The sequence below is a fragment of the Vombatus ursinus genome, unplaced genomic scaffold, assembly GCF_900497805.2.
Source record: "Vombatus ursinus unplaced genomic scaffold, bare-nosed wombat genome assembly UNPS02014822.1, whole genome shotgun sequence".
In the NCBI taxonomy this organism is placed as follows: domain Eukaryota; kingdom Metazoa; phylum Chordata; class Mammalia; order Diprotodontia; family Vombatidae; genus Vombatus; species Vombatus ursinus.
In genome coordinates this window covers 10,574,220-10,588,688 of record NW_020954600.1, presented here as the reverse complement: position 1 = coordinate 10,588,688, position 14,469 = coordinate 10,574,220, and the positions used below count along the sequence as shown (strand labels likewise).

The window sequence follows — 14,469 nt, the reverse complement described above, 5'->3', positions numbered from 1 at the left end:
CAATCAGCTGTTCCAGGCTCCCTCTATAGCCCTTTATCGGCATTGATACTTACAGCAGAAGGATTTATTCACTTCCTTGCTGTTGAAATTATTTTCTTGCAGTGAGAGTGGCTGCTATGGACAAAGCTGTTTCAAGTCATTGCTCATTGGAATAATTTCTTAAATTGAGAATACGGTTTTAATGGGCTAAATTACACTAAACAATACTGTAGCATCCAGAAAAAGTTAATGAGGCTGGCTATGTACCAAGCACTGACTTCAGCACTGTTGGCCTTCCACCAAGCAGTGACTTCAGCCCTGGTAGAGATACTAGGGCAAGAAACATCTTCAGGTGTCTTAAATCCCATTCGCTTTTCCTCAAATCATTTAGGTAAGTCATTCATTCTATCAAACTGAAGCCTAAAATTTAGGGGATTCAGTTCAGTTAAAAGTTGTTTCCACACACAGCCTGTTACAGAAGGACTCTGCTTTTTTTTTTTTAAAGTCAAAACTCTTGATACCACCAGTCCTAGCAAAATGAAACTATTTCAAATTAAATACCTAAGTACTTTGGAACTGTTCCCTCGCCCCGTCTTATTTCCTATAAGACAGAACTTCTGGAGTGTGCCCAGGGAGGCTGACTTTGTAGTGTGACAGAAATGGCTTACGTATGATTATAGTACATCTTCCATCCTGGCCTCCATGGTTACCAAAAAGTTGACTACACTGGGATGTTTTCGCAAGATCAACATTGCAACGATTTATGAAATGAGTGAAGCATTTCAACTAGGTAACTTGTTCTAGACTGGTAGGGAGGACAAGCTACAATGTTAATTACAGAAGAAAATGTGTTTTAGGAAGATGAATCAGAAAATAAAGCAGAGGTCTAGTTCTCCTGTAAAATTTATGCCCCTTATTTAATCAGTATTTATTTATTTTTGGAGGCAATTTGGGGTTAAGTGACTTGCCCAGGGTCACACAACTAGCAAATGTCTGAGACTGGATTTGGCCTCCTGCCTCCAGGGCTGGTACTCTATCCACTGCACCACCCAGCTTTGCTCCATCCATCCATCCATCCATCCATCCATCGACAGACAGACAGACACATATATGTGTATATATATATATATATATGCATGCATACACATATATACATTTATTAAGCACTTAGTATGCACCAGACACTGTGTTAGATGAGGGAAAAAAGGCAAAAAATGGAATAGTTCCTGCCTTCAAGGATCTTACATTATTATGAATGGGTACCTTGCCTGTTTATTATTCTTTGCTATTATGTCATTGATGATTAAATGCATCCAACCATATTGTCTTCAGTTACTCACTGTAATACCCAAAGGGAATAGAAAATTCCCAAATGCATATAATAATGATGTTCTCATAGAAAATTTTTTGGAACTTAGGATAATATCCATTAATAGTCTATGGACCAAACCTTGAAACATAAAGAGCTGCAGTCATATAGGAAAAGTCCAAAAGTTAAGAGTCATGTCCCCTTAAATTAAAAAAAAATCAATACAATTTTATCTTAGGAGGATGATGTTATTGATATGAAGAACTCTTGGTGTGAAACCTTTTTCCACTGAGATAGAAGAACAAGTTATTTAGCACTTACAGTTTTTGAGTGGCTAGAGGCACTGAGACCTGAGAATTGAAACTTGAACCTTGGTCCAAAAGAGGAAGTCTGGCCTTCTAGAAGGGATAGAAGATTAACAATTAACACTCACTTTGAAGAGGATGAAAAAAAAAGTCATGTACACATATACAATTAAGTCATTACCACTTTGTTCATGGTGTACTCTAATACCAGTGCTGAAGGGTATTTGTATTAGTCTTTACACAGAAATATTTTCTAGGAATCATTGTCATTGACGGAGTTAGAACAACTTCCAGAAACGCCTACTTGTATTAGATGATATCCTCACGTCCAGAAAGAGTTTCAGTGACTATAAGAATTCCTAGGAGTGACTTTAGCTCTGTATCCTCAGTGCCTGGTTTTAATCTAGGAACTTTTTCTATCAGTGTGAGTTCCACATGGAAATCAGGAGCAGGACTCCCTCTGCTAATACAGATCAAAACATTGCCATCCTTTTTTATCCTAAGTAATTTTGTGAGCAAAAATATGAACAACAAATGAGGGTGCCTGGTTAAGTATTAAGTCATTCAGTCAGTCCCTCAGAAAATAAATATTTATGAAGTGCCTATTATATGCCGGTCAGCCTGCTACACAACGGGGGATACAAAGAAAGACATAAATGAAAACAAAGACAAAAACAGCCCTGACATCATGGAGCCATTTTCTAATGGGGGAGAATAAATGTAAATAATGATGAATGGACAAAATACATACAGAGCAATAGGAAGGTAATATCAGAGAGGACTGAGAATATCAGATGATAGATGGTTTGGGGCAGGGGTAAGGAACTTGCAGCCTTGAGGCCACATGTGGCCATCTAGGTCCTCAAGTGAGACCCTTTGACTGAATACAAGCTTCACAGAACAAATTCCCTTAATAAAAGGATTTGTTCTGTAAATCTTGGGCTCGGTCAAAAAGAAACACCTAGGCCACATGTGGCCTTGAGCCCATATTTCCTCACCCCTGGTTTGTAACTAGGATAGTACCATATTGAAAAAGAAAGAAGGCCTCCAACATTCTGGGGCAATATTCAATAGAGAATTTGTTAAAAAACAACAGTAACAAAAACAACATTTTAGGAGCACAGATATTGGGCCTGAGTTCTGGGAAGGAGAACTTTCTGATGGGCTTAGGTCCTATATAAGCTAAGCCAGAATTGGTAATAGATGTTTATTGGCTTTTTAAATATATTACCAAAGCAAAATCACTTGAGTTGGTTGGCAGGATATTCACATTTTCAGAGCTCTGTTCTCTACCAGGTATGTACACAAAGCATGTCTGACTGAAAGCAAAATCTTGGATTAAGCAAATTTAGGGTATATTTATCCCTTTATTAATCTCTCTCTCTCTCTCTCTCTCCCCCTCTCCTTCTTCTTCTCTCCTTTCTCATGGTGAATCATAGAAATTGGAATAGACCCTATAGAAAAATACAATACAAGTTGCCTTCTATATATTTCATGAAGACCTCTAGTGAGGGGGATTCACTACCTGCCTGAGGCAGTTCTAACTGTTAGCAAGTTTTTCTTTCTCTCAAGTCCAAATTTGTCTCTTTGCGATTTCTGTAGATTTAGTTCTATCCTCTGGATTCAGGCAGAACAAGCCTAATCCTCTTCCATTTGGCAGCTCTTTAAATAGAGCTCTTATGTTCTCCCCAAGTCTTATCTGTAGGCTAAACATCCCTATACATTTCAAAGAATCCTCACGTGTCATGAACAAGAACCCCCTTCCCATATTGATCACCCTTTTTTGAATGGTCTCCATGTTACTTATATTCTTCCTAAAATGTGACACCCAAACCACAATACTTTAGAATGTTATCTGACAAGGACAGAGTACTTCAGGATTACTGCCCCCTCAAATACTGCATCAATTTGCATTATTATGTGTTTTGCAGTTTGATTGAATAGCTATTTCTAGCTATATATATATATATTATATATACATATATACATATATATATACTTATACATACACACACACACATATATAATATATGACTAGACTAAGAATACAGATATCTCAAATAATTAGACTGGAAAATCTAGTTGAATTGAATATTTAACAATAAGCAACTGTTAGTATTAAAACCTATTTAGGGATATATTTCTCTTTTAATGCAGTTTAAAATCACATTAACTTTTTTGACTGCCATCATAAACATTTGATTCACTCATCCTGAGATTGTAGCCCACTGATACTCCTAGATTTTTATTCAGATGAACTATAGTTCTTTTATCTTGTAATAATGAAGCTGTTTTTTTGAACCCACAAGTAAGACTTTGCATTTTTACCTATATTAAATTTCACCTACCCTTTGTGTGAATTACAAACTAGCCAGTATTGAACAAAGACTCAAAACATTCTTTGGCAACTTGTATATTTATATTAGAGGCAGTGGGTAGCTCAGTAGTTTGAGGATCTGCCCTGCAGTCAAGAAGACCTGAGGTCAAATTCAGCCTCAGACACTTCCTAGTTGTATGACTCTGGGCAAGTCACTTGACCTCGTATTACCTGATGAAAGCACCCACTGGATCCACAGGAGGAGGAAAAGACAAACCCTTCCAGTATCTTTGTCAAGAAAACTCCATGGACAGTTGGTCAGCAACAAATACTCTCACTTTCTATTGACAGAGATACCCTATAAAATTCCATTCTGACAAATGCTATGTTGAAAGGACAATATTAATACATTGTACCACAGCAGTATCATCATGTTACCAAATCTTACTGTGACACCATTTAGCTGATCATGCATTCGTAGCATTGTTCCTATAGACCATACTGACACCATGTAGACTGACTTGCTCCCCTAAAGTTGTGTTTCTGTAGAATCACTTAATGACATTATATGGAGTGTTCAGATAAAAAAAAAAGACCTTTAAAGATCATCTGGTTTACAACCTTACTTATTTATTTTTTTTGCAATGATAGAGATTGAGGCTCCCAAATAAGCAGTGACCTCACTATCCATGATCACTCAGTAAGTTAGAGGCAAAGCCAGATCTAAAATCACAGTATCCTGAGTCTTAGCCTAACTAGCCTACTTTCTAATATTCCTTCTTGACTTCTAGGTAGACAAAAAATATCTTGCTTCTGTTATAAACTGGATTAAAATGAGCCAAACTCATGAAACTTAGAGGGAATTTAAGGGGGGGGATATTTAAATGATAATTTTTACAATTTTACATAAAATTGTAGTGAAGGAGTTTGAAGTCAAATTCACTTTATTAAGAATTGAACACCATCATCTCATCTATTATTCTAGACTCTTGTGGATGAAAGTAATGTATCCACAGAGAACAGTAGAGACAGCCATCATCTGGGACTGAGTTATTTTTTCCATCATCACCCTATCTGGGTACAATGTTTGTAACTGAGGAAACATGGAGACTATATGACCTCTCAGCTTTCTTCCAGGTCTAAATCTATGGTCCTATCCTACTTCTGTCTGTTGTGAAAATGGACTTCCTTATCAACAATAACTAAAAGTGGGCAATTTCTGGGAAATATTTGTTTTTAGTCTAAAGCCAAAGTGTTTCTTAGACTTCCTAAGCTTATTTTAACCAAGATTTAAAAAAAAAATCCCTTAGGTAATAATCTCTGGTTTAACAAGGTTTAAGTAAGGTACAATTCATACACTGTAGGCTGTGTTGTCTGAGGAGTTCCCTGAATAAGTATGAATAGCAAATAGCCAAGGGTTGGTCACCAGGAGTTGAAATGCTTTATGCCACCTCAACACATGAAGCTATCTACTGATACCTCACATTTGTGATCTTTGTTGAGGGCAGGAGAGCAATATACATGGGTACAACAGTAAGGAGCCTCAAAGATGTATTAAAATACATCCTAAAGGAAAGTGTTGTTTAAAAGAGACAGAGATGGAAGCGAACAGCTGGGAATTTTTGTAAGTGATGAAAGAGGAAATCACCATTATAATACAGTCAAACATGTGGACTTTCCCCCTTTTATTTAAAAAAAAAACAATGTCATAGGCTCATAGGACCAGAAATTTAGAATTCAGAGTGACTTTAGAAGTAGTTAAGTACCGCCTCCTCATTTTGCAGATGAAAAAAAAAACCTGAGGCACAGAGAAGGTAATTGACTTGCCCAAGATCAGAATGATTTACTACCTGTGCGTATGGCAGCTTGGAAGAAAACCCAGGTGTTATTGCTGCAAATCCATTATTTATTCTGCTGTATCACACTCTAATAGATATATTAATAAACATAATGCAAATATTTTTCGTTTACTCCACAAAGTATTTATCAGGTGCTTACTATGTGCAAAGCGCTGTGCTAAGTATTGAGAACACGATAGAAAAGAAAGATCCTGCTCTCAAGAGGCTATCCTCCTAATAGAGGAGAAAAGATATACACACATTTACAGTCTCAAGTTAAATGGAAAGATCCTTTGGTCCTAAAGGTTCAGTGGCAAAGCAGATGGCAATGCCTTTTTTTTAATGACATTTCCACTGATAAAGTTATTATCACTTCCTAATTTTGAAATTTTTGACAGTGCCGAGGACTTTGGTGCCAAAGACTTTCTTTTTTGAATCTTCAATAGGTGTGACTGTAGCACCAGCAAGAGTGGTTACTTCCCAAGATGATGCCGAGGGCACTGGGATAAAAGCATTGCTAATCCCAAGGCTCTTGGGTTCAGGGTCCTGGGCCACCTCCATCCCGACCTAAGGGAAGATAGTGGTCAAGGTGATGATGGTGGTTGTTTGATTTGTCTGGCACATGCTGCCTGCAATTTTTTCCTCAGGTCACCTTGCTGATTTAATAGTTAAAGGAATAATAACAGTACACATTTACATAATTTTTCAAAATTTGAATTGCTAATTACTCCCTCCCCATTACAATTCTCTGAGTCAAGTGCTACAGATAATAGTTTGTCCATTTTGCAGATGAGGCAACTGATAGTAGGATTCTAAGATGGATCTTCTTGGCTCCAAAGGCAGTACTTCATTCACTATGTCATTTCTCCTCTTGTTTTTTTTTCCCTTGAAGTGCTCTGTATTTTACACAGTATTTTCTTCACAACAACTCCATATGGTAGGTAGTACAAGTAATAATGTTCATATTTTATAGATTGGAAAGCTGAGGCTCACAGTAGTGATTTGTGAGGACCACATAGCTTATACATTTAAGATCCAAGTGAAATTATAGGCTTCTGACCACAAAGTCTAATAGGGTTTTTTTCCATTGCACCTATAAGGAATAAACAGTATCATGCCCTCCTAACAACTGGCAGCTAGTAGGTATTATTTTCTCTCTCTCAAAGTTTAATTCTATAAGACCTTTTAAATCTTCCCTTAATATATCTCAATACATCCTGAAGCTTACAACTAAATATTCAAGCCCCTGATTTTTCAAGCTGGTTGTTATTCATGATATCTGAATTCTTCATCTGGTTTTCTATAAAGCTATTTAATGAAACTGCAAACACATACATAGACTCAACAGATGATATAAAAATCACCTTTGGTATCTAAATTTTAAGAATAATGAAGAGAATGACAAAAAATAAAATTATGATAAAGGCTCCCATCATTGACCCACAAATTTGCAAGCATTTTGAACACAGCACAAACATGAAATCATTTTTAAAGCTGGAAGAAATCTCATTGGTTATCATACCCAACCTCAGCATTTTCCAGATGAAAACTAAGGCCATGAACAATTGATACTCAGACCTAGTTTTCCTGATTCCAAGTCCAATGTTCTAGGAAGGGCTGTGCTTTTCAATTTCCTCAGTTAAGAAAATATGAATGTGATTGACAGTTAAGTGATTACTAATGAGCAGAAGTTGCAAAGAGTCAGGTTTCGACTAGATGTAAAGGAATATTTCCAAATCATTAGAATTATCCCTAAATGAAATGTGTGGTATCAGGGGGAAAAAGATTTGCATATCACTTGAGGTTTTGAAAGGGAAGATTGGGTATGTTTTTAAGAAGGATTCTTGGTTATGGATTAAAATAAATGACCTTAGATATTATTTTAAAGTTGGAGAGTGCTTTTATTTAATATTAACTTGTAAACTTGATGAAAAGAGGAACTATACTTATTTAATTTTTGTATCTCCTCCAGACTCAGGCTTTGCATACAGTAGACACTTAATGCATAGTTTTTGATTGAATGAATTCATGTAGAAAATGGATAAATTTACTTTACAAAATGAATCAACTTTGGAAGTGGGTTCATCTAATTAATGTGAAAGGAAAAATGTATTTTGCCCTCATTTTTGTAGCTTTTACATAAAGCTTGGGAAATCTAGGCACCTAGGATCTTGTTCTTTTGTATTATAGAATGATGGAAAGTAGGGTGCCTCAGTTATAAAGTTCCTTGTAACAAGTAAAGATGCTAGAGCTTTTCCCTTGGAAATCTGTCATCCTGTAAACACCACCAAAATCAGCCTCTCAGCCTATCACACATAATAAAGATGTAGAGCTTACAGGTTTTCCCATATGTCTTTTATATAAGATCTTCCTAGTGTGCCAGAAGCCTTCCCCTTGTTCTTTTTATATTTTTGATGGTACCACTGTTCCACTCTGGCAGTCTATCTGTTATTTCTTATTCTTGCTACAGAATCTGCCCACTTCCCTTTTCCAGACATAAATGTCTTCATAGAGTCATATGGTATAATAGGACCATATGTTCAAAGCTAGAAAGAACCTTAGAGGTCATCTATATAAATGTCATACTTTTTCAAATAATAAAACTGAGGACTGATAGAAGAAAATGACTTTCCCAGGCTCATACAGGTAAACAGATGGATGAATGGATGACTAGATTGATATATAGATCAATAGATAGGTGCTAATCACTTGCTAAACACTAATGATACAAATACAAGTGAGCTCAACACTCCTTTACCACAAAGATTTATATTCCAATGAAGGAAAATTATATATATATATATATATATATATATATATATATAAGATAACAAGATGACTAATCAGAACTTAGGAAAATATAGGCCCCAGTACCCAGGAGGATATAGCAAATAGTCAACCATCAGGGCCAAGGTGATCCAGGGTCAGAGTCAAAAGTTCAAGACGGAAGGGGATAATGATGATTGACAGTCTTGAGATAGCAGGAAGTAGTTGAAAAATCAGGTCCTCAGACTCCAAATCTCTTGCATTGCTGATTCTATTGCATCATGATGCCATCTATGAAGAGTTTCAGCCTTCATTGTTGGAGAGAGTGACAATGATGAGAAAATAAGAATATTTTAATTATACTTAAACATATAAGAAAATGCCTCAAGGCAAAGCTTGAATATGACCATGATCCAGTTCAGAAGGTCCTCCTGTCCCCTCGCCCCCATGATGAAGTTTGATTCCTTTCAATTCAAGGAACAGATGATGAACATCAAACATGTGTAAGGCATATGAATAGGGTAAGGCCCCAGGGTGGGGAACCTGAGGTCTTGAGGCCACATGTGGCGCTCTGGGTCCTCAAGTATGGCTTTTTGATTGAATCCAAACTTCACAGAACAAATCCCCTTAATAAAATGATTTGTTCTGTAAAACTTGGACTTAGTCAAAAGGCTGTACCCAAGGACCTATAAGGTCACATGTGGCCTCAAGGCCACAGGTTCCACACCCCTGGTATGGCCCATGACCTCAAGTAACTTAGAATCTGGTAAGGAGATTCTCTCTCTCTCCCTCTCTCTCTCTCTCTCTCTCTCTCTCTCTCTCTCTCTCACACACACACACACACACATGCACACACACATACACATATACATACACATATATATAAACATATATACATATATATAGTTCAGATATCACTCATTAATTTGGAAAAAGATTCTAAAGAATTAAAAACAAAGGATTTTATTCCTTTTTTGCTTGATTTTTTAAAATATCCCAATGAAGAAAATAATTTTTACCACAAAACGTAGTGCCTTATCAGAGGTGACATATGATTATGATTATGATATAGCAGCAAATTATTACAGACTCTCCAAGTTGAAATGAATTTAGATATAATCTAGTCCAATACATATTTGACAAAGAATCCTACTTTAAGACACCCCCCTCCTGAAGTTGTCATCTATTTTCCCCTTTGAAGAACTTGTGAGAGAAACCACATTTCCTCCTGAAGTATTTAATTCTACTTTGGGTAGTTCTAATAACTGGAAAAAGTTTTCTTATATCTGTTTAACCTCTGTAACTTCTACCCATTAGTCACTTTCAAATTTATCTGTTTGCAAATTCAGATTTTCCAATCTTAGTTAGCTTAAAACAAAGGAACAATACAAATACTGCTTACTTAGGTACTGAAGCTTTTATAGGCAAAGCCATCAGCACCTTAATTATTGGGTTTTGTACCATGGGGCTTAAATATTCCATTCTATAAATAGTAATTCTATTTTATTATTTAAAAGGAAAAGTCTGTCTTTGTCTTTACTGTCATCAATAGGAAAGATAGGGCAGAATATTCCAAAGTAAAGGGCTATAATGGAAGTGGTGTTCTACTCCAAATAAGTCTGAAGAGCAATGTTGTTGGGTAAAATGATTCCCTATTTTCTGGGAAAATAACGTAGAAAGAATAGTGAACTTGGAAAGTGTCATTTATTCCTACAGAGTTTTGAAAAATGTTTGGCTAATTGGAAGCTTGATCCCCTTTGCCTACCCATAAGCAGGGAATTAAGTTTTATATCTAGACTCTCAACAAACTCTCAGATTATTGAATAGAATTACAAAATTAACGTTTATTAGAAATGCAAACAAATCTGGTGCTGAAAGGCCTTGCCATCATATAATTCACCTTTGCTTGGTTGCTGCCTCCTTGACTGTGCTAAGACACTTTTTTTTTCTTGCTTGCAAATATTTTTATTTAAATGCAATTTTTCAGGATGGTAGGTTTTAGATCTTATTGAAGGCAGTAACATCCATGGATTGCACATAGTTTTCAAAGGCAGTTAAATGTTCCTCTAGTTTATCTGTCCCAACTTTATCATCAACTACACATTGTATCTGAAGCTTCTTGATGCCCTATCCCACCAGAACTAGTTTAGAAGATCCCCAGACCAAGTCATCTGTTCGAATGTTTCTGACATATTCCTCCAATTTTGCCATATCTGTCTCATCATCCCAAGGTTTTACATCCAGTAAGATGGAAGACTTGGCAACAACTGCAGGGATTTTTTTTTTTTTTATTTCTTTGATTCACACTGAGCAAGGCATTCTTATCTTAGCCTCTTTGTTTCTTCACGTTCCTCTCCTCCTCAAACTCAAAGAGATCAATGTCATCATCATCTTTACTATCCGTAGCTCCACCACTTCCTGTGGTATCTTCTACATCAGCAGGCCCGTATTTGCCCAAAGTCTTTTTTTTTCCTGGTAAACTTGCTTTTTGCTTCTCATAGGATTTAATGTGGTTATACCAATGGAGAACATGGTACAAGTCAGCAGGTGGTAGGCCTTGAGACTGCATCAGGTACTGCAATGTCAGCCTGGGGTGTTGTTGAGGTACTGCAGACCCACAAGTGTCTTGAGATCTCTGAAGCCCCTGGTGGTGGTGGGAGGGATCCAGGTAGGGGCAGTGGCAGCTGTGGTGGCTACTGAAGAACTAAGCACAGGGCAGGAAAGGAGCTGCCGAATGAAAAAAGAGCTATGCTAAGACTTACTAAAAAAATTAGATTTCTGGGAGGTCACACATAGGCATATATACTGTCTCCTAGATGCTTTCATGATAGTCTGTGCACCAGAGGAGAGACATAAAGACCTGGGCACGTCAGGGAAGCTTCTCCTCAGAAAATGTGGATAATTGAACTGCATACTTATCTGGATCTCACTCATGTTTTCTGAATACCTTCGATACATCTAAAATGTGCAGAAGTGGGTCAGTCTAATTATGTCTACTAACCCTGAGTTCTCACCATAGTTCTTTCTTCTTATATATTCTTAATGATCGCTCTTCCCCAAACACACACACACACACACACACACACACAGACACACACACACACACGTCAAAATACTACTCAACTGTAAGAGAGTTGGCCATATTACATTTAGATGCCTCTTAGGTCTAAACATTGAACCCAGTATTTCACCTGAGTTCCACACCTACAACATTAACTGCCTATTATCTGCAGTACACTCTCTCTTTCCACCATATGGAATCTCTGATTTCCTTCAGGATCAAGCTCTACCTTTTACATGAAAACTTTTCTGACCCTTCTCCCCAGTTGCTAGTTCCAACTCTCACAAAATTATCTAATGCTTATTTCATATTATATATACACTTATTCATATATACTTATCTTATTTCCCTTGATAAAATACAAATTTCTTGTGAGCAGGGATTACATAATTTTTATCTTTGTATCTCTGCTATCCAAAATAGTGTCTGGTTTACCATAGACACTTAATAAATGCTTACAGATTGACTAATTGCTTGATGTGTGGTTAAGGTTAGGTGGAAGGGGTTGGTTTTATCATAATCCCTGACCATGGTTCTGAAGTTTGTCTTGTCAAACAATATCTAAAAGGGAGAGGGCGGGAAAAGTATGGTAAGGCTATGCATATGTATATCTATATGCATATACGTACATATATTTATATTAACGTATAAGTATATACACATACATATGTGTGTATAATTCCAAAGCACCTATATTTATATATATATATATAAGGTACATTAAATATATGCTGAGAAAAGAATGGGAGAGAGAGAGAGGGAGAGAGAGAGAGAGAGAGAGAGAGAGAGAGAGAGAGAGAGAGAGAGTTTCAGCACAAAATATTGAGTGGAAATTTTTGGATTCAGATTTGGGTGTGTGCCTTGTCTTGCCTGACTTGGATGAATCTCCTTATCCCTCTGTGTTTCACTTTTCTTATCTTTAAAATGGGGATCACAGTATTGGCCTAGTTACTTCAGATCAAAGAGTTGTAATGAGGCTAAAATGAGGTGATGAATGTAAAAGCATTTTGTTATCTTGAAAGCTCTAATAAAATGTAAATTGTTATTTTGTTGTTGTTGTTTTGACTATGTTCTTTTTGTCTAATCAAAACCATAGTAGTTTCACTGAAGACAGATAAACTCAGGAAGACCCAGTCTAAGATTTTCAGAAGGATGTACTACTAAGCAAAGACTACTATTTTATTAGCAGCTTGGTAGGATACAATTTTGAAATAAATGCACTTAGTTACATGGTGTGGACACTGTATTGTAAATTCCACGTGTGGTGAATATCTTAATTTTATGAGAATGATAGCTAAGGAATAATGCTAGGCTTTTCTATGGCATAGAAGTTTTCAAATTAAATTCCAAATTATGTATTGACACTGGATTTCAGAGGCTTAACACAATAAATTGAAATGGAATCCTTGGGGATAGAGCCTTGTTCTCTCTCCTATACTAAGACAAAATAAAGAGGAAAGGCAATTATCTGGATAATTCCACCTCCTACCTCTCAAAATAACTTCCTAGCCCACCTTTGGAGCAAAAAGGGGCTTCCCCTCTTTGAATTATCCATATTGGTTGTGAAAAGGGAAAAGGGTGATATCGTCTAGTTTTCCTCCTAAGTGGGAGCCAGCATCCTTGTGTTGAAGTCATGCCGAGTAGATGCGTGACCAATTTAGTCATCTATAAAATGGGACTGTTGGAATAAGAGGTTTCCAAGGTCCATTCTAGCTATATAATTTTCTGTTTACTACTATTACTATGAGCACTACTATTGCTGCTGCTGCTTCTGTGATGGCAGCTCTTACCACCTTACCTTAGAGAGGTAAAATGCTGTGGTAGAGAGAGAGGGTTGGCTGTAGAGAAGGGAAGTAATGAGTTCAAATTCTGCTTCTGTCACCTAGTATCTTTGTGACCCTGGGGAAGTCATTTATCTGCTCACTGAAGTGGTAACTCTGAATCAGCTAAATGATTTCCAGAACAAGAGTTCTCTACAATGACAAAATCACAGGCATGATAGGAAAAATAATGAGTTTCCATAATACCTCCATGTTTACAAATCTCTTTTCAGACATTATGTCATTTGTTCCTTGCACTAATGCTGAGATCAATGGTATGAGTATAATCAACTTGATGAAGAAACTATGCCTAGAGAGGCTGGGCTTTTTGCTTGAATGTATTTCCTGCCAGCTTTAACATAATCATATCCTGTTTAGGAGGACATTGAGGTGAGCTGATGGGTCTGGGTGGGTGAGGTTGATTTCATATCTGGCTTAAAATCCTCCGGGCTATCTCAGAGCAATAATCGTAACTTGCATCAAGTACTTTGTTCAGTGCTTAGGCATAATAATAACAATAACAATAACCTTTATCACACTTATACAGTGCTTTAAGGTTAGTATAGAACTTAACAAAATTATCCCAATTGATTCTCAAAACAACATGGGAAGCAAATGCTATTATTATCCTCATTTTACAGATAATTAAACTGAGGCAGCGGAGTTTGAGTGACTCATATAGGACCACACAGTTAGTAAGTGTTTGAGGCTGGATTTCAACCTAGGTTTTCCCAACTCAAGGTCTAGTGCTCTATCCACCATTTCATGTACTTTCCTCACAACATGTAGATGATAACAGGGTCAAAGGAGAAATCCAGACAAAGTCCTCTAAGAAAAATTGGGGAAATAAATTAGGAAATCATCTCAATGGAGGGGATCATTAAAGGCTTTGTCAATCAATGTATCAATCCACAGGCATTTATTAAACATTCATTTTAGGTTAGATAATGGTAGACCATGGGACCACCAAGATAAAACTGGAATGATCTCTTCTCTCAATGAGCTCATATTCAATTGGAAATATGGCACATATGTAGAAAGGATATATAGAGTATATACACAACAAATACAACT

At 36.7% G+C, this 14,469-nt stretch overlaps 1 pseudogene; it reads right to left on the bottom strand.

Annotated features, from left to right (window-relative positions):
* Positions 1-10,512: 10,512 nt before the first annotated feature.
* Positions 10,513-14,469, bottom strand: part of LOC114024666 — a 72,420-nt pseudogene continuing 68,463 nt past the window's right edge.